Genomic DNA, 25854 nt, shown 5'->3' with positions numbered 1-25854 from the left:
GATCCGCGCGTTATGTGGTGATCCACCCGCGGCCGGGATCCGCACATTTCATTCAATCCGCTCAGTACCAATAATATCTCCAAACAACCTACACGTAATATCTCCAAACAACAACAAACTATTTTAAAAGAACAAACTATTGTAAAAGAATTTAAAACATTCTAATATACCAACGCCGCTACACAGATCAACACGAATCTTAAACCAATTATCCTACCCTTTCTCCGCCCGGCTCAATAGCCAGGATGTCCAAAAACTCCTCTCCACATTATGACGTCACCAACCTGCGACTGCTTCTCCATGACAACACCGTCGTACACAAGTATTACCGCATTAAATATAACCATCAATACGGCCATAATCACATCAACAAACCACTCGACTCGCTTCCTGACAACAATTGCTCCCACAGTGGTTTGTCAAATCTCTCACATTGCCGCCCTAACATCCCTAGATTACCGCGGCTCTTCCACAGAGCTAAGCTAGTTAGCCCCAACCTCCAATATGATTCGCTTCAGACTCGTATACCGTTCTGATCCACGTCTAACAACACAACAACCCGGCCAAGTTTGCTCTAAGAGCGTTAGTACACAATACATGCAATGTACACTTACATTGTAAACAGTATAATTAAACGATTTGTTGCTAAGAGCCTATCATACCCGTTTGCCACGGCATAACGTATTGAAATAAGACGCCCAAGCTAAACACGTTCCATGGATCTCCGCCGGTCCTTGCCTTCTGAAATTAACCTTCTCGTGGTCAACAGGCAAATCCTGCATTCCCCTAACAACCCTTAACAACGGATCGATTATGGCTAGACCAGCTTATACCCCCAGAGAATATCCCCTAATATCCGGCTAAACTGGGTGATATTTTCAAAAGCTTTACGTGTTCGCTTCGGAAGACCCCTCTCGTACGCTTATTTCACCACTACTACGTTAATATCCCGTGACCCGTGACGAACACCACCATATCGACGCCATCATTACACATCCATCTGATTCCGTGACCTGTACCGTTTTGAACCAGAGCCTGAAAATTCCATTTGCGTCGTTGCCGACGTTCTATAGTCTATACCTTCCGCTCCCTGCCGTTTGAGATACGTCAGTAAACGGAGGTCTGGCGTTTACCCAGCAATCGCACACTCTCATAATTCACCCACTGTTCAGATCACGAAAAAAATATCTCAACACACCATACACCCCTGAAAAAACATGGGTCCGTCTGTAATCCAGTGTATATTCTACCGAGCTTCCTAAACGCAAGACGAATTTGGCCACGATCAAGAGCCATTCGTAAAACGCAGCCCAGTTCCATATATTTTCGAGTGGCGCCCTAGACGTTCCCGTTTTTAAATTGAACCATGCCAATATGATCTGTGAATCGTCACGCTCCCTGCTACCCCAATCATCCTCAGTCTAACCAATCGTCGGGCCGTGGCTCTTTAAACAACAACAACAAAATAAAAAAGTACTATCCCCCTGCCCGCAAGGGCCTGGCACAAAAACGCTGCCCGTACTTATTGCCATAAACCCCAAGCGAGCAGGCCGGAAACGGCCTCCTGTTTCTGAACAACCATACAAACATAAAAAGCACATGATTGTATATTTACTTAACAACAAGCGCGTTCCCTTTACCTTTGGACAGTCTAACCTAACCACCACTCCACCATTCCTGTATGCAAAGACTATATTCACTCCGGGTCCCAACTAGTGGCTACACAACCAGCCTCCATCTTTCCCCTGGTCCTCCATTCAGACAGCAAACCCTGCACCGCAAAACCCCTTGCAATGAACGCATCAACCTCCGGCTTTTTTTCTGTATGTCCCCAACGTGCAGGCAGGGCCGCGGCTCTGAGCAGCCAGCCACACAAACCTCACCGCACATCTTCAGGGGGGGGCACAACAGAGCGGGTCAAATAGGCACCATTTCTGTCGTATAATCCTATACAAACCTAAGGTTTATTTGCAGCAAAAGGAGGTTGCTAACTGGAAGGAGGAAAGGAGAGCGATGGAAACATGGTCTTCTCCCCTGACTTAGTCAGATAGAGAAATAAACGTGCAGCCCAGACAAAAGGAACTATGTTTCAACTCAACTGATTTATTTGCCAAAGGGTCAAGGGTGGATAAGGCATCAGTTGCACACAGGAATTATTCAGCATAATACATGATTGTACAGAAGGTTTGATGAGGTTAATCAAAATATCCCAAAACACGGTGGCTTCCCTACATCAAGACATTGTTGCACATAAAATAGCAGTCATGTTTATCAATGGAATAGAGAATAGTACTCGTTGCCACCACATGATAAACCTGGTCTAAGATAGACATCTTCCTCTAAGTTATCACAAACAGTGATTATTCCATATACAGTTTACTTACGTAGCGGCAAAGTAGAACCATGGTCGGTGGGCGATGGAGGCGCAGACTCAGACCCCCTGGGGAACAATCGTGGCGGGTCATGAGCTGGCCTACCCACCATCATTATTGTTCCAATACTTATAGGTTAAATGACTTACCTAGTTTTAACTAGTTCAACCAATCACAAGTCTCGGTCTTCTTGTTGGGGCTGCATCTGGAGGACAGGACACACTCACTGAGAAACATTGCTTTATACTGAAAACTAGGGTAAGCCATTTTTATTTTTTTTGTATTTTTTTTTTTTATTATTTTTTAAACAAACACATAAACAAACATGACAACACACAATAGGATATACAAATACACATATGCTCCAGCTCGTACCCCCCTCTCCCGGACCCCCCATTGGATAATCCAACCATTATAATTTGTTCCTAACCAGACACTACCATTATATGCTGGCTTTTATTCTCTCCACCACTTCTAACCACATTGCCATTTTGGATTCATTGAGACCCAAAATTCTAGCTGTTGATATTTCTTGATAAATCACATCGAGATATGTAAGAATCCAGACCTAACGGCAAATTTTTTCCAGTTGAAACCATCGTGATGCTATCAGCTTTTTAGCCACTGTGATACCGGATAAAACCAATCTCTTTAGCTGTGGAGGTACTGCATGCTCAAAGACATCATTCAGCAGTAATACAGAGGGGTGTACAGGTATATCCAGAGTTAAGAGATTTGACAATTGCTGGGTCACTTCTTTCCAAAATATCTTAACTGGTGGGCAGTCCCAGTACATGTGCATAAATGTCCCTTCATCCCCATTTGTACATAAGGAGCATTTGGAGTCTTGTTTAAGACCCATTTTGTTCAGTCTTATAGGAGTTAAGTATGTCCTGTGAATATAGTTAAGATTGATTTGTTGATGGTCCGGGTTCCTTGATGCAAGGCGTACATTTGCCCAGGCTTCTTGCCAGTCAAAGTCTATCTCCAGGTCTGGTATATCCCTCCTCCAGACTGAGTCTAGATGTAGGGTTTCATACGAGGCCGTTAGTAATTGATGATAAAAATCTGAAACAAAACCTATCGATGTCTCTCTTTCATAGAAGAATTTGTGGTATCTGTGGTGTACAATTGGTATCCTTAATGGAACACCGTGAGCCTTCAAACATGCCAATAACTGTGCGTAAAAATAATATGAGGACTTGGTGAGATAAAATTTGTTGCATATCTCATCAAAACTACAAAAACCCTGTTTGTTGAAAACGTCTCCTAATGTGTGTATGCCTTGCTTTTCCCATCTAGGGAATCTTATAGGTTGTTTTCCAATCAAGAGTGCATTGTTATTGAATAAGGGAGTATGATTATGCCATTTATGTGGGATAGAGTCTTTTTTTTGTGTTTCACGCCATATCCGGATTGCATGAGTGATTATGGGGCCAAATTTCCGTTCGCATTGCTTAATTGATAATTTGGTGTATACTATGTCCTTCAGCCTATGTGGAGCTACTATATTTTCTTCTAAATTTCTCCAGGATACTGATGCTTGGGGATCAAACCATGTTGTCAGTGGTCTTAAAGTGTATGCCTTAAAATAGTGGTGGAAATCTGGAAATGCCATACCACCGTCTGCTTTGTTTCTCTGTGCGGTGGATCTTTTTATACGTGGTGGTTTGTTATTCCAAATAAATTTGTATGTGGAGGAGTGTAATTCTTTCCAGTAACCCTTTGGAGGGGGTAACGGTAGCATTGAGCTGAAGAAGTTGATTCTAGGTAGGACGTCCATCTTAATTATTGATATCCGTGCTTGTACTGAGTTTTTAAGTTTTGACCACCTGACAAGGTCGTATTTGATTTTGTTTTGGATTTTTATGTAACTGTGCTTCACCGTTTGGCTTATGGTAGGGAATATTTCAACTCCCAAACATCTAAAGTGTTTTACCATCGGTATCTCTTCTGGGAGGGTTATATTTCTTTTTGCAGGGGCGTTAAGTGGGAGGAAGGCCGACTTCGGCCAATTTATCCTAAATCCCGATAAATCTCCAAAGTCCTCAATCAACTTGAGAATATGAGGCAATGCGCTGTTGGGGTTTTGCATGAACAGTATTACGTCGTCCGCATATAAACTAATTTTGTGTTGTGTGCCCTTGATTACGATTGGTTCTATGGATTGGGATTGTCTTATATATTGTGCTAAAGGCTCTAATGATAGATCGAATAGTCCGGGACTAAGGGGGCAACCCTGTCTGGAAGACCGTGATACTGGAAAGATTTCGGAGGTGATTGTACCTGTTGTAATCATGGCCGATGGGTCTTTGTATAATACTTTAATCATATCAATGAATCCTTTTCCTAACCCCATCCTTTCTAACACTGCCCATAGATACGACCATTCCAACCTGTCAAAAGCTTTCATTGCATCCAGGGACAGCATCGCCTTAGGTGTGTTGTCTTCCTTGTTAGCATCTAGTACGTGTAGTAATCGTCTTATGTTATCAGTGATCAGGCGGCCTCTTATGAAGCCTGTTTGGTCCGGATGAATTAAAGACGTCATATGCTTTTGTAGTCTGATGGCTAATACCTTAGAGTACAGTTTGATATCGGTTCCGAGGAGGCTTAAAGGTCTGTAACTACCGCACTCGGTGGGGTCTTTGTCTTTTTTGAGGAGGACTGTTATGAGTGCAATATTGTCATTCTTATGGAAGTTCCCCTCCTTGACTGAGTATAAAATCATATTTAGTAATAAGGGTCCAATTATGTCCCAACAAGAGAGGTACATTTCTGGTGGGATACCGTCTCTTCCAGGGGCCCTTCCATTTTGCATTTCAGATATGGCCTCCCTAAGTTCATCTAGTGTGATCGGTGTTTCTAACTGTTTAGCGTCATCCTCTGAAAGTTTAGGGAGGTTAATTTGATTAAGATATGTGTCCATCTTGTTTTGATCGAAGGTCGTTTCTGATTTGTATAAGTTGGAGTAGAATTCTTTGAATGTCGTGTTTATTTCTTTGGGTTCTGTAACAAGTCCTTGTTGTGCTCTAATGGTAGTTATATCTGCAAATTTTGCGTTGACTCTTAGTCGCATAGCTAATAGGTGACTTGGTTTGGAACCTTGGGAGTACTGCTGTTGTCTTGTGCTACGTATTTGCAATTCAGATTGTTGTCTGTATATGGCGTTAATCTCTTTTTTTAGTATATTGACTTGATTTTCCAGTTGAACCGAGTTGTTGTATTGCAAAGAATTAAATAACGTTGAGTAAAGTGTTTCCAGTTCAGCCAGTTTTGAGCATTGATTCTTGCGTATTTGGGAGGAAAAGCTATCAGTGAAATCCTTGATCATTCCCTTTGTCGACATCCATAATATTCTGGGGTCCTGCACCAAATTCACATTTATCCGTAGGAATACCGTAAGAGCTTCTTTGATTTGTGTAATGAATTCCTTGTTATTAAGCAGCATCGTGTTAAATCGCCATCTTGGGGCTCGGGATGATAGTATACCAAATGTTCCTTTTAAGAGTAAATAACAGTGATCAGACAATGCATTGGGTATCATTTCCACATCGTAGTTATCAAATAGTCTCGGGGTTGTGAAAACGTAATCTATTCTGGATAATGTATTATGTCTCGCAGATCGACAAGAGTACTTCCGGGTCATGGGGTTGAGTGAACGCCATAAGTCATTTACACCTGTAATCTTCGACCAATCCTTTAATGCAATAGGGTAAGCCATTTTAAGTTTATTAGTGAATCTTAAAAGTGAGGAACCAGCTGACTTGATTAAAGGGGCGTGTTTAAAACGGCCATTTTGTTTAGTTAAGTGCCCCCATTAAGGGACTGTTTCCTGTTTACTAGTAGCAACTGATTTGCTGAGTGAGCCATTAAGAGCCTGCCCTGTTTAAAAGCAGAGGTCCAGACTGTGTTGAAATCACTCTGTACTGAGCTCTGTTAAGGAAGGACAGGACACACTCACTGAGAAACATTGCTTTATACTGAAAACTAGGGTAAGCCATTTTAAGTTTATTAGTGAATCTTAAAAGTGAGGAACCAGCTGACTTGATTAAAGGGGCGTGTTTAAAACGGCCATTTTGTTTAGTTAAGTGCCCCCATTAAGGGACTGTTTCCTGTTTACTAGTAGCAACTGATTTGCTGAGTGAACCATTAAGAGCCTGCCCTGTTTAAAAGCAGAGGTCCAGACTGTGTTGAAATCACTCTGTACTGAGCTCTGTTAAGGAAGGACAGGACACACTCACTGAGAAACATTGCTTTATACTGAAAACTAGGGTAAGCCATTTTAAGTTTATTAGTGAATCTTAAAAGTGAGGAACCAGCTGACTTGATTAAAGGGGCGTGTTTAAAACGGCCATTTTGTTTAGTTAAGTGCCCCCATTAAGGGACTGTTTCCTGTTTACTAGTAGCAACTGATTTGCTGAGTGAGCCATTAAGAGCCTGCCCTGTTTAAAAGCAGAGGTCCAGACTGTGTTGAAATCACTCTGTACTGAGCTCTGTTAAGGAAGGACAGGACACACTCACTGAGAAACATTGCTTTATACTGAAAACTAGGGTAAGCCATTTTAAGTTTATTAGTGAATCTTAAAAGTGAGGAACCAGCTGACTTGATTAAAGGGGCGTGTTTAAAACGGCCATTTTGTTTTGTTAAGTGCCCCCATTAAGGGCCAGGTGTTAAGACAGCACTAATTAGTGATTGAGATTTAAAGGCTTGCTGGTGTAGCGTCAGCGAAGCGTCGAGAAACGAAGAGGGACAAAGAGGAGGAGTTTTCCTGGTTATCCGCCGAGGGATCCACCGATCCACCTAGTGCTAAGTACACCCTAGTCCTATCTTACACTCCACTCTGAAAAATCTCCCTTTCCCTCCCACTCTGCTATTTCTCTACTTCCTCCCTGCCACTCTTGACAAGACAATGTGTCTCATACCTATATCCACAATCTGCTCCTCTAGAACAGATTTAACCCACCCACGGCAGTTTGCTAGCAACCCGGCTAATCTCTCCTACCCTCCTACAGCCACTAATACACCTGTCACAGTACGGGGAGGCTTATGGAATTGTCAATCAGCAGTCAAGAAAGCTGACTTCATTACTGCCTACGCCCATAGTCTAAATCTGCAGCTCCTGGCTCTAACTGAGACCTGGATAACCCCCAATAACTCATCAACACCTGCAGCATTATCTACAAACTATAACTTCACTCACACACCTCGACCTTCCAGACGGGGTGGAGGCACTGGCCTCATGACATCTCCTTCATGGGCTACAAACGTAACACCACTCCCAGAACTGTCACTCTCCTCTCTCGAATATCATGCAGTATCTGTCTCTAATCCTTTCAATCTCACCATTGTTACACTCTACCGCCCTCCAGGTACACTCGATCACTTCACAGATGAGCTGGACATGCTTCTTAGCTCCTTACCGGAAGATGGTACCCCTCTCCTTCTATTGGGCGACTTCAACCTGCCTGACTCATCTCAGTCAGTCATAGTAGTCTCCCTCCTACAATCGTTTGACCTGACTCCCACTGCCATGCCTCCCACCCACAAAGCAGGCAACTCCTTGGATCTCATATTTTCCCGTAACTCCAGCATCATTAACACCACGGTAACTCCCCTACATGTATCTGACCATTCCTTCATATCCTTCTCACTAACTCTCATGCTTAACCGAAAGGTCTTCACCCCAACTCAAACAGTCTCACTCAGACGCAACCTGCCCTCCCTATCCCCCTCCACCCTCTCCTCTGACATACTATCCGCTCTACCTTTGAGTGACACCTTCTCTGCTCTCTCCACAGAGATGGCAACCTCCACCCTCCTTTCAGCCCTTGCAACCTCCTTCAACAAGCTCTGTCCCCTCGTTGAGAAACCTGCCCGCCGTTCCCCACCCAGTCCATGGCTGACAGATCCAGTGAGAGAACAAAGACAGGTCCTGAGAGCAGCTGAAAGGAAGTATAGAAAGTCACGCCTCACTGCTGACATAGACACATATCACAACCTCTTGTTAACATTCTCCAAAACCATCACTAATGCCAAAGCTTCTTTCTTCCACCATAGGATCGAGACCTCTGCCAAGAATCTTCGCAAACTGCATGCTACCATGTCCTCCCTCCTCACTCCCCCCCCACCCCCCCTCCCTCATCTTTCTCTGCCGAAGACTTTGCGATCTTCTTTGAGGAAAAAGTGGAGAACATCCGCAGCTTCTTCTCCCAACCCCCACCCATTCCAAATGCTGAATCGAGAACCTCATCCTTCACTCTGTCATCTTTCTCTCCCATTACAGAAGCAGAGACCCTGACACTGGTAACGTCGAACCGTCCGACTACTTGCCAGCTGGACCAGCTACCCTCCCCACTCCTCCAGACCATAGCACCAGACATCCTCCCATTCCTAACTGCAACCATCAACTCCTCACTCAACTCGGGGGTGGTCCCCACATCCCTAAAACAAGCCAGAGTCACGCCGCTCATAAAAAAACCAACCCTGAACCCTACCGTCATAGGCAACTACCGTCCTGTCTCTCTTCTCTCCTTCCTTTCTAAAACACTTGAACGTGCTGTATCCAACCAACTTACTGCTTATCTCTTACAGAATGACCTCCTAGACCCTAATCAGTCAGGCTTCAGGACTGGTCACTCCACAGAGACAGCCCTCATTGCGGTCACAGAGGCACTTCACTTAGCAAAAGCGAAAGGCCTCTCCTCTGTCCTGATTCTCCTAGATCTATCTGCAGCCTTCGACACAGTCAACCACCATATCCTCCTTGCGGCCCTCGCAGGAATGGGAGTGGCTGGCTCTGCGCTGACATGGCTGTCATCATACCTCAATGACCGCTCCTACCAAGTGTCATGGAGAGGGACCCTGTCGGCCACCCGCCCCCTGCGGACGGGTGTCCCCCAGGGCTCGGTTTTAGGACCCCTTCTCTTCTCCCTCTACACTAAATCACTGGGTAACATTATCACGTCTCATGGCTTCTCCTACCATTGTTATGCCGACGATACTCAACTCTTCCTCTCCTTCCCTCCCTCAGATATCCACGTCTCTGAGCGGATCTCGGCCTGTCTGTCCGACATCTCAGCCTGGATGACGTCCAACCACCTCAAACTGAACCTAAGCAAAACAGAATTGCTCCACCTGCCGGCCAAATCCTCCCCCCTAACCGACCTTTCAATCACAGTCGAGAATGCAGCTGTGACTGCGTCCCGACCGCCAAGAACCTTGGTGTTGTCCTCGACGACCAGTTGAACTTCTCTGCTCACATCGCAGCGACGACCAGAACCTGCCGATTCCTCCTGAGCAACGTCAGAAGGATCCGCCCCTTCCTGACAAAAGAAGCCACCCAACTCCTCGTCCAATCAACAGTCATCTCCCGCTTCGACTACTGCAATGCACTGCTCGCTGGCCTCCCGGCCACTGCCACTAAGCCTCTTCAACTCATTCAGAACGCAGCGGCCCGCCTGATCTCAAACCTACCGAAGTCGGCCCATGTCACCCCACTTCTTAGGGACCTGCACTGGCTCCCCATTGCTGCACGAATCCGCTTCAAGGCCCTCGACCTAGCATACCGTGCGGCAAAGGGAACCGCTCCCGCCTACCTCCGGTCAATGGTCTCTAACTACACACCCTCAAGACCCCTACGCTCTGCATCTTCTGGCCGCCTCAGACCTACTCCTATACAAGCTCCGGGAGGGTCATCAAAGAGAAGTCGCCTATTCTCAGTCCTTGCCCCACAATGGTGGAATGAACTACCCACCCCAGTTAGGACAGCCGAATCACGTCCAATCTTTCGCCGTCGACTAAAGACGCACTTCTTCAACCATTATCTGAATTAAAAAAAAAATAAATAAAAAAAGAAAATCTAACCCTAACTAACCGTACTGTCATGCACTTGTCCTAATAAACTAACCTACACTGTAGCACTCAACACTTTGATGAACATTGTTGCTCAGCCGATAGAGTTGTGCCCTTCCTGATGGCTTGTCGTACAGAACTTGTAAGTCGCTTTGGATAAAAGCGTCAGCTAAATGACTAAATGTAAATCTGCCCTAACATGTCCTTGTCGTGTGGGGCCTGCCTGTGGCCCCCGTCGGTGTCTCCTCTGAATGCATCAAACACTTCAACATTCCTTCGTGTACCATTATTGATTTTCCAATCTATATGGTTTGTGTAATGACCTATAGACCTCTCATATCATCCCAGTACAGTCATTGCCTCTAGGCTGATACCAGACATCATATAGGAGACCACACCAACCTTTATTTACCAGATCATATAACTGTGATAAATATACCAGGATTTATAACAAGAGTGTAATAACACTATTACTTTCATACTCGGGTGACATTCTAAATAGTATTCTTCTTTGTAAGTTACCTTCTACATTGATATGGTTAATGTAATACGTACTGACTTAATAGTTCCTTGGATGTGTCAGAATTATCTGCTAGTCCGGCTGTCCCTCTGCTAGTTAAAGTGAGCCACCGTTTCCTGTGGGGTGTGACTTCCCCTTCTGGCTTTTATGACCTGCAACTGTTGTTCTCTAATTCAGTCTTACCCTGAGCGGGGGTTTGTTTGGAATGTCTTATCTAACATCAATAATCACTTTTGGCTAAGCCCTGTTTTTACATTATGGATTCTCTAATTATTCACACATATTAGTTATGAAATTCAATGTCAAATATCACCACATAACAACTTCAATTGACAAAAAACACCATGTACTGGGAATTTTACTGACCTTCAAAAAGCTTTCGATACGATTTACCATAGTATTTTAATTAAAAAGATGGAAAGATATGGCATTAGGGGTATAGCATTGGAATGGATTAAAAGTTACTTGAGTAATAGGAATCAATTTGTTCAAATGGGCAGTGCCATCTCAACAAACATACGGTTATGTATATAACCATAGTTCTATGAGTGTAGTGACGCTCAGCGTCTATTGCACATGCTTCGCTTGTTCATGCTTCACTTATTCATGTGTACTGAATAAAAACTCACAAATGTACCTTTACCTACCAGCATCCGTCTGGCCACACCCCCAACCGCCACCTATATAAGCAGGGGTGTGGCCACACACTCACCTCCTTCTCAATCTTTCACCACAAGGCAAGATCAAGGGCTGCAGTGGCGTCGAGACGCTGAGCGTCACTACACTCATAGAACTATGGTTATATACATAGCCGTATGTTCTATTACGTGTAGCTCTTGCTCAGCGTCTATTGCACAACAGGAGCTGAGCAGGAGCTTACGCCCGACAAATGTACCCCACTGAGGCCCCCCACAACCATCAGAACCGGGGAGGACCGACCCCCCCCGACCCTCCCTATTGGAGGGAACCCTCCCTATTGGAGGACGGGAGGTAGACGGATCCAACTGCGCGAAGAGGAACTCAAGCAACTTAACGCACAGGGTGAGCAGACCATGGGACCCCACGACTACGCACACGCACAACCCGCATGCCACCAGGGAACGAACGGAAGGAACAAACCTCGTTACCACCCCCAAAATCACGGGGTCAAGAGCAAAGCTCAACCCCGTGGCAAGGCCGTAGTAGCGGAGCGCGAAGGAAGACCCAGACCCAGAAGGGACTGGATCCCACTGGAAAAAGGGGGCCCGGAGAGGCCAATGACGCACAGCATCGAGACCTCACCAGGCGGTCACTAGTGACACCGCCCCCCACATCGCCAGCATATTCGGACAGGGCCCATCCAAGAGCAGGCCCTTCCCCCCACTAGCACGCCGCCTGGCTCACTGACCCTGGCATACTCAGGCAGTCAGCATGGCTGTAACTCGAAGCACTCAAGAGGCTACACTACAGCGGGAGCAGGCAGCACACCGGGGAGACGACCTCCAGAAGAGGCCGATCCTTCAAACCAGGCAGCAGGCTCTTGACCCGAGCCTGAAGCACTGCGGACGAGACAGGCGCCAAAGGGGTCAACTGAAAACAGCACCCCGGCGGAAGGGGCGTATGCTGGCATTGTTGAGCACCATGTCAAAGCCTCCACAAAAAAACCCTGACGCTCTAGAGGGGCCGAGGCAGAGAAGGCTGACACGATTGGCAGACATCATGAACGTGCAGGGGCACACTCAAACGGGTAACCCGGGAGTTGACTCCGCTCCAACACACCAGGGAATCAACCACCCTCTTGGTTCAACATGAGGTGGTTGTTCCTCAGGAAAAAACTCCAAAACACACCTGCGGGTATACACTGGCTATACCGCAGTACAAGTGTTTCAGTTTTCAAAAAGGGGTTATCCCAGGCCTACGGGTCGACGAAAACAACTTCGGACCGGGCCCGGCGGACCGGGACGTACACAGGGATGCCAGAGGAGTTCCATAAGAACCACCTCAACAGCCCCCTCTCAGCCATGCGTAAGCGGGAGAAGAGAGGGGCGAAAAGAATGGAGAAGGACCAGGCCCCTTTAGCGCAGCGCAAGGTACAACACAACATGGACCAAGCAACAGTGAGGGGTAAAACGTAGTACAACCACGAACATCTCCATAACGCCAAACCCTGTGACACCCGGGCCGACCCGGCATTTTTCCCCCTGAAAAAAGCACAAGTCCCTCAGGGTACCAGAACAGCAGATCTGCGTCCCCGGCGGACAACGGGTTAACTGACCTAGACCGGCGTGACCAGAACCAGTCCCGTGCCCTAATCACGCCGACATCCCCAACTCTAGGAGGGGGGTAGGTACGCGTGTCAATCCAAAACATTATAGAGGTCGCCACCCAGACGGTCCCTTATGTACCGCGCTCAGTGGCCCACCCCAAGGGCGTGAGACCCCTCTACCTATGCTTTGATCTATTCCATTAACATCCCCCAGATATGAACGAGAATTCGTCGAGACAAACCTAGTAAACTGGCGCTCAGAAGAGACAAACTCCATCCCAGTTGCCCCATAAAAACGCTGTTTTAATGATGAGCAACCAAGGCGCGCAAGCCTCATGCGTGATTCCTATCAGAAACACCCAGGGCCAGCACTATGTACACGTCGAGACCCAAAACACATCAATGGATAGTCTAACAAGACACCAGATACCGTTCCTCCAAGCCGCCTGGGGAAACGACAAGAAGCTGCTTTTTTAATTTTAAATTTTTCCAGAAAAAAGAACAAATAATACGGACATGGGTCCCATGTGACGCGGCTGAGGGAAAAAATATTTTTATTTGTACACCCCGTCAACCTCTCCACAAGGGGGAGACGGGAATCCTCAGAGAGACTTCCCACGTGAGCCATAAATTGAAAAGTCAAGGTAACATTGAGCCACGTGACCAAAAGGCTCAAGTTACACATATATCGAGCGTAGTAGAACACCAAGTTCCCACGCTCTGCCCCGACAAATTGACAACAACAGAGAACCACACATGGGCCTGTAAAGAACTCACGGAAGCCATCGTCCAATAGAAACGTGCCCAGTGATGTATTCTATGACGGGGGGAATCCCATGACTCAACTGCCCGTGATAGGTGCGGAGTCAGAGAAACCCTTCCCCCCCCCCCCCCCCTGTGCCGAGCTGACCTATCAGTTTGGCCGGACCAAATGAAAAGAGGGTCAAACCCCCCGGCCAATCAGAAGAGGGAAGGAGGGGTTTATATGGTTACCCCCTCACAAACCCAACCCTTAAAATACGATAACAACAATAGCCATGATACCTTAATAGCCAGCATGCTAACAAACAGCGTATATCCAAAGGATAAGCTAACCCAACGCACGCTAGCCACAGACGAAGTCTGTGAACAGGGTTTATAACAAGGCCAAGGTTTATATGTGAACACGACACCCGTGTTTTATGTTACAATAACACAGAAGTTTGATAGAGAGAGAGCGGTCTAAAAGACCGTGGTAACATTACACACACGAGCACTTCTGCAGACCAACACTACAGTGTTGTGGCTCAATATCACCGTTTTAAGCAACAGAACACACAACTAACCTCCACCTTTATATGAAGAACATAAGTCTTCAGGTCGAGGAAGAAAAAACCCTTTCGCCCGAGTGTTAGCCACAGGCCTTGCTAAGCACACATGTAAATGTAGCGACCAAACAAAGACTAAAAGTCTAGCCCTCCTATCAAACCCACACTAGCGAAGGTTTACACATCGTATCCCCATCATATGTAGTGAATAAACACACAATTTGTAACAAACTACAGTCCCTCCTAAGAGGGACTTTTTATTTGGACAAAATTATATGTGGGCCGGGGAAGGGAAAACAGGGGAAACAATAGGGGGAAAAGTGACTTTCCTCTAGTGACGCCTGCCACGAGCCGCTCAGGGTTTGCCACCTCGGGGAGCCCTGGAGGGACGGTAAAGGATTGGTGCCTGGTCTCGACGATCCCTACCGTCACCTCCGAGCGTGGATTGGCCGGCTGCAGCGGTCGAGGCGCCCTCTCTCCTCCTGGCCTTCTTCGCCGAAGGGCCAGCAGTGGCGGCGGTAGTGGCGGATCCCCGATGACGAGCCTGCCGCCTGACTCCACCGGCGACATCGGGCGGGGGGAAGTGAGGCTCGAGCACGGACCGCTCCTCCTGCATTTCCCTGCAGGTTGTAGTCATGAGCTGCAACGCCGACCCGAAGAGCCCAGCATCGGAGAGGGGTGCCGTCAGCAGTGGAAACCTCTTCCTGTCCGGCACACATGCCTGCTCCAGCCAAAGATGGCACTGAACTAGAGTGGCCAGGGCGCATACTTTCCCTGCAGCGACGGCCTGCAGCTGGATCAGATGCAGGATGGCTCCGGCCGCCTGGGCGAGCTGATCATGTTGTAGTTCGGTCAGCTCCGTACCGCCCGTCATTATCCCGGACATAAACCACGCTAGCTGTGCGATGTTATACGTAGCAGCTAGGGATTGAGTCGCAGCGATGAACGACTGGTCGCTCCAGCTGGCCAACCGCCTCGCCGATTTCCCGTAGGGAACCGGCTTCCGCAAAGGCTCCCACACCACCTCAGGACAAAGGAGAGACACCATCGGCCTATCAAGCCGAGGCACCCCCTCCTTCATACCCTCTACCAGACCCACCACCCTTGTGACTTGCACGTAGGCGGGGGTGAGGCCCGTGATGTGGGAGACCACCTGTCCCTGACGGACGTAGGCCTCCATTGAGGGGAAAAATGGGCAGACAACGCCCGTCTCCCTCACAAGACGACGTTGCCATAAGTGACCTATGAGATCATCAGGGACAGGAGCAGGCAGTGGCTGCGGCAGTTGCACGGCGTTTGCGACTGCCGCCGCCGCCATGAGCTCGGGGAACAAGGCACGTAGTTCCCCCTGCGTACCTCCCCCCACCGAGCTTGCGTCCCTCACATGCGACAGACTACTGCCCATAGCAGAGCCACATTCCGATGTGGCTGATAGCAGGGCATCTCGCCGCTGAATTTGAGGTTCTAACCCGACACCAGAGTACTAGGGACCCCAAGGAGACATACCACCCCCTGCCATTTCATCCTGAACGGGAGGAGGATATGTCTCCACCGGAGCGTCGAACAACAATACATCTGCCTCTACCATGTAATCCTCCGTTTCCATCGGCCACGGAGAAACAGACGCACCATCAACCGGCTCCAGCAACTCCCCGAAACCTGGCCGTTCGCGCCTGCAAGCTACCACCCTACGACGGGAGCGAGCAGACGCAAAAAGCTTGCGTCTCAAATCCTCCGCCTCGAGAGGAGCCGGCCGCCCAACGGCAGACGACTCCCCGGCGGCAAAGGACCCAGAGCAGGAACCAGGCCGCGTGAATATTTTCGGCAACCAACTTGTGTTTAGCGTTTCTCTGATTGGCCACTACGCCCATGTGACCGCGGCATTGCGAGAGAGCTGCAGCGCGGAAATAGGCTGTCTATTGCCTCGCGCTGCAACACGGAAATAGGCTGTCTATTGCCATTCTCTAAGACAAACTCTAACCTTAACCAGCTCCTTAACAGTGCCTAAACTTAACCCTTCTAACCATAACCAACTCCGAAACAATGCCTAACCTTAACCATAACCATAACCAACTCCGAAAGAATGCCTAACCTTAACCTTAACCATAACCAACTCCGAAAGAATATTGCCATTCTCTAAGACAAACTCCAACCTTAACCAGCTCCTTAACAGCACCTAAACTTAACCCTTCTAACCATAACCAACTCCGAAACAATGCCTAACCTTAACCAACTCCGAAACAATGCTTAAAGTTAATACTTAACCGGCGAAAGAATGCACGTTAAAAAAAAATAAAAAATTGAAGGGAATCGAACTTGCCAGCAACAGACCGCAGGATCCACAGCAATGCAGCGCTGCCAATTGAGCTAGTTCTGGATAGTAAAAAAGGCGGGATTACTGCTACATAATGCTGCCGCTCCGCTCTGCGGCTGCCGCCTCACCGCAGGGGCGTGGCTAGACGCAAGTTGGGCGTGGCTAGACACAAGTTGGTTGCCTTTAATATTTAGGCAACCAGGCCATCTCACAGGAGACGGCGCTGGTGCACCAGCTCCTCGGAGAGGCAAGCTACCCGCCGGACGCCTACCGGGCGCGGACGCCGCCTTCCATGACAGCGGCGTCAAACCCGCCCCAAGACGCACGGCAGAGGAGGCAACGGAGAACCGCTGGTGAAGGGCGACGTTGGTAGCACGACTCCCCGAGGTAAACATTATAGCTTAGCTTTTTCCTTTTGAATTTTATGAGAGAAAGGAAAAAGCAAGAAATAATGTGAACGCTTTACTCAACTTTCTTTAGCTAATAATTGTCAATGTGATTGGTAGATAGCAGTGCATGTGAGCGGATCGGAGCGTGAGCGGCGGAGCGGGTGGTTTTGACGTGAGCGAGGAGTGGGTTTTAAAATGTGTTGGCGCGACGTCCGGAGCGAGAGTTCTCCTCCGCTCCAATCCACTCCAGGCCGCTCACAGTGGTTTAACACTGATGTAATATACATGTAGTACAATGCCAAAGCAAAAGATGGCGATGTACAAACATGAAGGCCATTTTCAACCAATGAGAAGGGTGAACCTGTGATATCCTGTTCAGGCTTTGTCACTCACTCCTGTTAGAAAAAGTATCGACGCCATTGTTGTTGTTGTTAGCTTACATGCTAACGTTAATGGCAGCGACCATAGCATTGTGGCTCGGCTAGCTATCATCGCTTAATAGAGCTAGTGAATGGATAAACAACGTTATTTAACATTGCAGAATGGGTACAATTACAATGCGGCTCAATACAAACAATTGTTAAGGGGCCCAGGGGGTGTAGACTGTTGTAGTTTGAGCTAATTTACACCATGCTCCAAAAAAAAAAAAGAGTCTGCCGAGCAATCTGGCGCGGGGAGCGGGGAACGCTCGATTCAAGGTGAGCGGTGAGCGAGCGGAGAGCGATTTGGGGGCGGGGTCAACATGAGCGATTAGCGGAGCGGACCAAGCTTTAAAGAGCGAAGAGCAGATTTCTCCTCCTCGCCGATCCGCTCACGTGGCCTGGTAGATAGGCACTTTCTTGTGGTGAAAGCAAAGAAGGAGGTGAGTGTGTGGCCACACCCCTGCTTATATAGGTGGCGGATGGGGGTGTGGCCAGATGGATGTTGGTAGGTAAAGGTACATTTGTGAGTTTTTATTCAGTACACATGTTCTGGAGCGAAGCATGTGCAATAGACGCTGAGCGAGAGCTACACGTAATAGAACATGAATATTAGGTGTGGCTTACCACAAGGTTCAACTCTGGGTCCAGTTTTGTTTCTTTTGTACATTAACGATATCTGTAGTATCTGAAAACAATGAAATTTGTGCTTTTTGCAGATACAAATATGCTTTGCTCTGGTGAGAGTTTACAACAGATTGTGAATGAAACCATAACTGAATTGGTCGAATAAATGTGGTATATTCTTAATCAATATCTAAGGTTAGTTACAGTACAATGAGGTTGTTATCTGGAAGGAGGAAAGAAGGTCATCACTGATTCAAATGGTCTCCTCATCTGACTTAGTCAGATGAGAAATAAGCTTGGGCAGCCAGACAAAAGAGGAACTATGGTTCAACTCAGTATTTATTTGCCTCTGGGCTCAGAGTGAATTAGAAGGTTGCTTTCCCATACAAGGATCATTCAGAGCACATGAACACATGTCTGTACAAAGGATCAATACAGTTTGCACATCAAACCCTGCATGTACATACAACAATCATGTTAACATCAATGAAAATAGAGAATCTACTGTAAGCATTTTACACATGAGTAAGCCTGGTTTTTAAGATAGGTATCTTTACATGTTATTCTAACCAACCATGGGGCTATGATTTACTCACGTATAATCAGCAAACAGCATTTTCTGGTGGGAGCGGGAGCCGCAGAACTGGGTTGTCTGGGCTCCCAAATTAACACTGTGTTCGCTCTTAAATACTACAATTTCCACCAATCCTAGCACATTCTAATAATACGTTTGGTCCAATCCGGTTGGTCTTCTGGGAGGCGATACCTAATCGATCTCCTGTGTGGGGGTCTTCTTCCAGTATGTCAACAGCGGGGGACCTCAGGAGGCCCCCCCTCCTTTGCTGCTCAGGTCTCCTCAGTCCAGGGGGTATTCCACTTAAACATTTTACCAAGTCTCTAGTGTATTATGAATTACTCTCTTCCAGTATTATCACAGTTTTACTCTTGGCTTACATTTTTATATCAAACAGTGATAAAGAATAACTTGATGCGTGTATTTTACCAGACTAAACCTTTGTAATTGAGACTTATTTTCTATATATGGTTGGCAACAAGAGTGAAGTAGCATTATTACTTAAATAACCAGTTTGACGTTCTATATGATATTCAAATGTAATTTGCTCTAATACCTCAGATAGATTAATATGATATAGTTATTATTCCAATATTGTTTTTCATTCTAATCTAGTATAATGTAATTATATTTTCCTTAGCCAGTCTGTGACCTCTGATCTCTGTTAGACCAGCTGTCTCTGCTCCTACATTTACATACAGTCAACTCGAGAAGGTGTTGTTTGTTCTCTAGATTAGTCATTGCTTGAGTGGGGGGGTTTGGAATGTCTGTCTCTTGTAACGCCAATAATATCACCTTTGGCTGAGCCCTGAAAATCCATTCTGCTTTTGAAAGGTACACCTGGCTTTTACATTATGATTCTCTAATTATTCACATATATTAGTTATGAAATACAGTCAATGTTACCACATTCCTCACTTTGACAATTCATATTGTCATAACCAGTACATTGACTTGATTTCTATACATACTAACCATACAATATTTTTTTCATTTTTTTAAAATTAAAATCATACATTTTTTCAATTTTTCTCAATTTTCATTATTCTTTGGTACATAACATCAATGAGCTTTTAAACAAAAACTTTGAATATGCTAAAAACAATTAAAAATACTTTTAATCTAAAAATTACACATTTAATTACACATTTAATCTAAAAATCACCAATTTAATACCCAGTATTCTTAATCTACAGAAAGTTGTTCCCACACTCTTTTAGATGATCTGGTTGAGAGAAAACATACATTAGTATCACAATATTCATTTTACATCAATTTCTTTCTCCTGTTAATTCTTTCTTAAACAATAGTTCAATCACATTTTGCATAATTCATCAATTGGCTCTCCCATCTATCCTCCCCCTCTTATGACCACATAATGGTCATAACCTTACCACATTGGTTCCCACAGCTTCAGTCCGAGCGGGGAAAGCAGATACTTCACGAGAATTTTTTTTTACTATCCATCCTCACTTTGACCCTAATCGATGTGTATGTTCTTACCCTGCGTTGTGTTAATCTATCCGCCCTCTGTCTGCGCGCCTTACCAAATCAAATGTGCACAAACAGAGACCATCAGTAGCTATTGTTCAGTTACCCCCCGTTCTCCACACCAACCAAATTCCACATTCCACAGAGGACCTTGCCCACATTTTCGGCACAGCCTCAGACCGGCCTTGCCTCCCCCTTCCCCCTATGCTAGCCAGCCTCAGCCATAGCAATTTTAGTAGGCCTGTGATCCCGTCATATTTTGACCTATGACTGTCCTTCCTCGGATTTACAGACGGCTCCCTCAGTCTGGACATTTCCCAAACCTGTGCACATCTGTTTTCACAAATCCAACCTGGCCTCTGTTCCCGGGGTTATGATGAAGGAGGGGCAGGGGAACTATGTGAGAATGCTGTTCATCGACTACAGCTCAGCATTCAATACCATAGTCCCCTCCAAACTCATAGCCAAGCTCAGGGACCTGGGCTTGAACTATGACCTCTGCCAGTGGGTCTTGGACTTCCTGACGGGCAGACCCCAGGTGGTAAGAGCCGGCAACTGCACCTCCTCATCCATCACGCTCAACATAGGGGCCCCCCAGGGCTGTGTTCTGAGCCCCCTCCTCTACTCCCTGTACACACATGACTGCGTAGCACAGCGGAACAACAACACCATCATCAAATTTGCTGATGACACAGTAGTGGTGGGCCTGATCTCTGCCAACGACGAAAGGGCCTACCTGGAAGCGGTAGAGAACCTGTCACAGTGGTGTCAGGAGAACTGCCTTTCCCTGAACGTCAGCAAAACATAAGAGATGATTGTGGACTTCAGGAGGTCGGGGGTCAAGGACTACAGCCCCCTCAGCATCGACGGGGCACCGGTTGAGAGAGTGAACAGTTTCAAGTACCTCGGAGCCCACATATCCGAGGACTTGACATGGACCACACACATTGACAGTGTTGTGAAGAAGGCACGACAACGCCTCTACTTCCTTAGGCGCCTAAGGAAGTTCCAAGTCAGTCAGAAGATCCTTAGGAACTTCTACTCATGTACAATAGAGAGCATCCTGACCGGCAACATCACCTCCTGGTTTGGGAATAGCACTGCACAAGACCGTAGCAGACTACAAAGAGTGACACGTTCAGCCGAACGCACAATTGGAGGGGGGCTTCCCACCCTCCAGAACATTTACAACAAGCGGTGCAAGGGGAAGGCTAAGAGAATTATTAAGGACTCGAGCCACCCGAACAACTGCCTCTTTGAACTGCTGCGGTCAGGCAAGTGATACCGGAGTCTTAAGGCGAGCACAGAAAGACTCAGAAGAAGCTTCTATCCCCAGGCCATCAGGCTGCTAAACAAACAATAATCACTATGCAACAACCATCAAATGCACACAGCACACACACCCACACGCACACACTCACTCAAACAAACAACACACTGCAGCACCCACTCTCCACACTTTAGATCACACAAACACACTTACACTTTATATTTATTGATAAAGGATTTGCACTACAACTCGTACACCTACTGTGAATTGTACCTAAATTGCACCTCGTCCCATTTCTCCATTTCTGCCTTGCACTATATAGTATTGTATATTAGTACACTGCACAGTATTGTATATTGTATGGTAACTACGTCTATTCTGCATCGAACATTGTACATATGTCTAAACTGAACACTGTGACCTCATTTCTTTTTACTTCTAATTTTACTATGTTATTTTATTTCATACTTATCTTGTCTAGCACAGTCTCTGGAGCGCAACAGTAAGAAGCATTTTGTATAAAAGTATTCTGTACTTCTGTATGACAACTATTAAAGAAACTTGAAACTTGAAACTTGAACTTGAGTGTCCACAAGCGACCTCTTTCCATAATCTAATAGTTTCCCAACAGGAAATAACTGAACAAGTTCACTCCACCGTGTCGTAATCTAATGGAATGTATTCCACGCGTCCTCTGAGTTGATCTGCATTCCCCCCCTCGACTGAGCTGTGAAGAGACAAAGCACAATGCAAATTCTTTTACACAATATATCAGCACACTTGTAAGAGAAGCCATCTTGATAATCCACACAATGAGAGACTTCCGGTTGTGTGATGTCCGAGGTAGCTTGAGTCTCTAGCTCCTCAGAACCCCCGAGATAAACGACCCAACAAACAGATATTGTCAGCAACATTTAACGAGTGAGACGGTAAGAAGTCTAAAGATGAGCCCGAAGAAACGAAAGGCTAAGAGAAATACCAAAACCGACGCTGGAAATGAGAAAGATGTCACAGATGAACAGGCTTGTCAAACCAGCTCTTCCGACACCGACGAGGAAACAGAGAGAGAGGAATCCGCGATTCTAAAAGAATTAAAAGATCTAAGGAGAGAGAATAAAGAAGCACACAATGCCACTCAGTCTTCAGTGAGCAAACTTGAAACATCTATGTCGCAAGTAACTGAATGGATTGACAAAACAGACGGTAGAATTACGGACATTGAAACGGAAATCACGAAACTGGATGATAGTGGAATGAGACACCAGAGGGCGCTCAAATACCTTGTAAGAAGAGATGCAGAAATGACGGCAACTTGTGAAGAATTGCAAAATAGACTCAGACGCAACAATATCCGGATCTACCAAGTCCCTGAAGGTAGCGAGGACAAGGATACTAAAGAGTTTGTGAAGCAGCTATTGACAACATCCATGAAAGTAACACCTGAACTTGAGTCTGAGATTAAGATAGAAAGAGTGCACAGATCACTGATGGCCAAACCGAGAGATTCTAGCGCCCCCCCCCCGCGCTCTATCATTGTGCGCTTTCTAGATTTCAATATCATAGAACAGGTATTACAGCTTGCATGGGGACAACCCATCACATTTCAAGGGAAAAGGATCTATTTTGATCACGATTACTCCCCAGACCTGCAAAAGAAGAGGGGTCAGGTGCGTCACGTCATCAAACAGCTAAAGGAAAAAGGGATACGCGCTAATTGCCCATACCCGGCAAGACTCAGGATGACAACAGAATCGGGAATGAAGGTGTTTGACTCTCTGGTGGATGCAATTCCCACACTGAAAGAACTGGGAATTCATGTCCAAATCGACGAAAGAGAGAAGCTACAAAGAGAACTGACAAGGGACAGGTGGCGAACACAAAGAAGAGGGCGAGAGCAGCGAACGAAAGGAGCCATGACGTCACTATCTGCCGCAGACCTAAGATCATTCATGGACGATAAAGATGAGTAAACCAGTTAGATATAGTAGACTAACGAAATGTTTACAATAAGTGTAAAACACAAGAAATAATGGACATGCTGCTGACTAATATGATTATCATTTACCCTGAGTATTAATTACCTGTTGGGAAAATTTAAATATATCAAATCTACTTTAATTTATATGTGGTTCTGAGGCCAGAGACTGAGCCATAGACGGATCACACTTAGCCTGTGTTATCCGGCAAAGGTTAACCCTATACGTTCGTGGTTAACTTCTCTGCACTTGTGTGCAATATGCTCCCTGAGAGAGAAAGCTACACCTCTCTAGAACATCGGGAGATTATTTCATTTGTGATTTATGTAAGACAGCTTACTGGAAAATTGGAAGCCCTAGGTTTTCCCTTACAAGTGAATAGGGGACCATTTAGTTTTGTTTTTTATGTTGTATACTCTTTGACAAATGCCTCAAGCTCATATACTATGGAAGATAGATCTATGTTGTACATACGAAATACAATGACATTATGACAAGCCTTAAATGTATTAGTTACAATATAAATGGTCTTAACAACCCAATAAAGAGGAAACAACTTTTTGGACAACTTAAGAAAATTCAGTGCTCTATAGCATTCATTCAAGAAACGCACTTATCAATGAACGAACACCAGAAACTGAAGAGAGAATGGGTGGGCCAGGTGTATAGTGCGTCCTGTCAAACAGGGAAAAAGAGAGGAGTGGCTATTCTATTTAACAAATCAGTATACTTCACCAAAGAAAAGGAAATTGCAGATGACCAGGGCAGATATGTTATAGGAGGATCAATCATAACATTTCTAAATATATATGCACCAAATGAAGACTGCCCCAATTTCTTTAAAGGTATAGCCTCACTTTTGGCTGGTAACGCCAAAGGAATTATCCTTATGGCCGGTGATTTCAACTGTGTACTAAATCCAAAAGTAGACAAACTTCCTGTAGATTGTGGACCCATTTCAAAAAAATCTAGATCACTGAATGCAATGATAAAAGAATTTGGACTTATAGATGCATGGCGTTTCCACCATCCTAGGCAGAAAGACTTTACCTTTAGGTCTGGGGTCCATGGTAGCTACTCTCAGATAGATTACTTCTGTATTTCCAAGCAAGATATTGACAAAGTTGAATCATGTATCATTGAACCAGCGACCATCTCAGATCATGGACCTCTAACTCTTCAACTTAACCTCAGTACCAATAAGATCTTTAAATATTGGAGGCTCAATGTATCCATGCTGTCTGACTCTCACACACGGGAGAGGATAAGTGAAGAACTGAAGAGTTATTTTGATCTCAACAATAAGGGGGATGTCTCACCATAAATTTTATGGGACGCAGCAAAGGCTGTAATGAGAGGTAAAATTATCTCAATTTCAAGTGCACTAAAGAAACAGCTAAATGAAAAACAGCAGAACCTAGAAAATGAGTTAAAAATACTAGAAAGGAAACATAAACTGAACAGAGATGAGGAAGATTTAAAAGCTCTACTAACCTGCAGACAAAAACTAGATGACCTGTTGACATACAAAGCGGAAGGAGCCCTTAGATTTGCTGGTAGGAATTACTATGAGATGGGAAATAGGGCAAGCAAGCTACTGTCATTCCAGCTCCACAAAATACAGTCAAGTCGGATAGTTCCAAAGATTAAACACCCCAGCACACACATGGAAGTAATGCAAACGCAAGAAATTGCTAATGCATTTGCAGATTACTATACCGACCTCTACAAAGCACAGCAATTGGAAAACAAGAAAGAAAAAATCAACAACTTCTTAGATAACCTTAAACTTTCTAAACTATCCCCAGATGAGGCGGATGAGCTAACCTCCCCTATTACGGAGAAGGAGATAGGGGAAACTATTCAGATGCTTAAGAACAATAAATCACCAGGTACAGATGGGTTTTCAAATGAATTTTATAAACATTTCACTGAACAGTTAACACCAGTATTAAGTGTAGTTTATAACTATGCCCTATCTGAGAGAGATCCACCAGGAAGCTGGTCAGAAGCTATTGTCTCGGTAATACATAAAGAAGGTAAAGACCCCACAAGATGTAGTTCCTATAGGCCCATAAGTCTCCTTTGCAACGATTTCAAGATATTGACATCTATACTTAAAAAAAGAATACAGAAACATATAATAAAACTGATACACCCAGACCAGACTGGCTTTATCACTGGTCGACAGGGTGCTAACAACATCAGAAGAACTTTAAATCTGCAAACAGTGGCTGGATCTCGAAAAGAACCATCAATGCTTCTCGGCTTAGATGCCGAGAAGGCATTTGATAGAGTTGATTGGTTGTACCTTGAACTAACATTGAAAGGTATGGGATTCAATAACACATTTATAGATTGGATAAAATGTTTATATAAAAATCCTAAGTCTAGAGTAAGGGTGAATGGTCACTGCTCTCACTTCTTTGAGATACAGAGAGGGACACGCCAAGGAGACGTTTTGTCTCCGTTACTATTCGCGATTGGCATAGAGC

This window comes from Notolepis coatsorum (genome assembly GCF_963971535.1).
Source record: "Notolepis coatsorum genome assembly, chromosome: 6".
In the NCBI taxonomy this organism is placed as follows: Eukaryota; Metazoa; Chordata; class Actinopteri; order Aulopiformes; family Paralepididae; genus Notolepis; species Notolepis coatsorum.
The sequence above is the reverse complement of the archived record's forward strand: the minus strand, read 5'-3'. Positions refer to the sequence as shown.